A 1425-nucleotide genomic window follows, 5' to 3' on the forward strand; every position below is an offset into this window, starting at 1 on the left:
ATCTCGAGTGATCAAGTCATGACGTTATTTGATCTGAGATACCAAATATCCACAAGGAGAATGTGCGACCTCCAAGCCATGATATAATATAACCAAATTGGATAGATCTTCCACCTGTTTAGCTAAGAAAGAATAGATACAGAGGTGGATAATAGATCGATATGAAGATCATGAGCTGCCCCATAATGAAATCGCCAGATCACCCCAAGGACGCCCTCGGCGTCTAGGGGTCACGGACCGACCATAGACCCTATTCAATAAGTGGAACACATTAGCCGTCCGCTCTCCGGTTGGGCAGTAAGGGTCGGAGAAGGGCAATCACTCGTTCTTAAAACCAGCATTCTTAAGATCAAAGAGTCAGGAAAGAAGCTTCGGACTCATATTGTTCATGGGTTGAGAGCGGGAGTTGAACTCTAGGAGGTCGAATCCCCCCTTGTTCCTCAGTAGCTCAGTGGTAGAGCGGTCGGCTATTAACTGACTGGTCGTAGGTTCGAATCCTACTTGGGCAGATTTTATTCATTCTTTAATGTAAGAATTTTAATGTAAGAATAAAGAATTGAATTAAAGGGCTTGCTTTGACCCTTAGGAGTAGGTAACCTTCTGGATTTGGAGAAGTGCCGATTTTCAAGAACGCGAATCTTATGATATGGTGGGAATCTCTTATGATAATCATCCACGCCTTAAACGTATCCTAATGCCTGGAAGTTGGATAGGCTGGCCCTTACGTAAGGATTATATAACCCCCAATTTTTATGAAATACAAGATGCTCATTGAATGATAAGAAATTCATGCTCACTTATACAACACAACTCCAGATTTTATTCAAGTCAAGGAATATTTTTAGGTTCTTTTCCTAGATGAAACGAATTTGATTATTCAATATTCGATTGGAGTGGATTCACAATAATGAAAAAAAAATATGATATGAGTTTTTTATTTCATAATCATTATCATTTCTAATTTCATTTTAAAAAAAGATAAAGAACCTATATTATAATTATATTATATCATGGACTCGAAAAATGGATCTGAATTTGACTGAAATGCACGATCTTCACAGGTATCACTTTTCACGATACCTAAAAGGTGGAATAGCGATTTTCGAACCATTTCCTATAAGAGAATGGTTTCCATTACTTTGAGAAATGGATTCTTATATCAAACTATAGCTATTGCATTAAATAAGAAAAGAAACTAATAGAAGTCGAAGACGCGGAATGATAGTGAATAGAGAGAAAGATTCTTCTGATTTTCTTGTTTCTATCTACTAGACGCTGAAGTATGTAACTGATGCCATACTCCCAGGAAAAGCTCGAACGACCTTCAACAAAAGGGTACCTGTACCCGAAACCGACACAGGTGGGTAGGTAGAGAATACCTAGGGTCGCGAGACAACTCTCTCTAAGGAACTCGGCAAACTCTGC

The 1425-nt window shown here is 38.7% G+C and overlaps 1 non-coding gene across 1 annotated transcript; it reads left to right on the forward strand.

The window, feature by feature from the left end:
* Positions 1-437: 437 nt before the first annotated feature.
* TRNAN-AUU lies at positions 438-509 on the forward strand. The gene has a single exon. It is a non-coding gene; the product is annotated as a tRNA-Asn (tRNA).
* The last annotated feature ends 916 nt before the right edge of the window (positions 510-1425 follow it).

This window comes from Triticum dicoccoides, chromosome 3A, assembly GCF_002162155.2.
Source record: "Triticum dicoccoides isolate Atlit2015 ecotype Zavitan chromosome 3A, WEW_v2.0, whole genome shotgun sequence".
NCBI classification, from domain to species: domain Eukaryota; kingdom Viridiplantae; phylum Streptophyta; class Magnoliopsida; order Poales; family Poaceae; genus Triticum; species Triticum dicoccoides.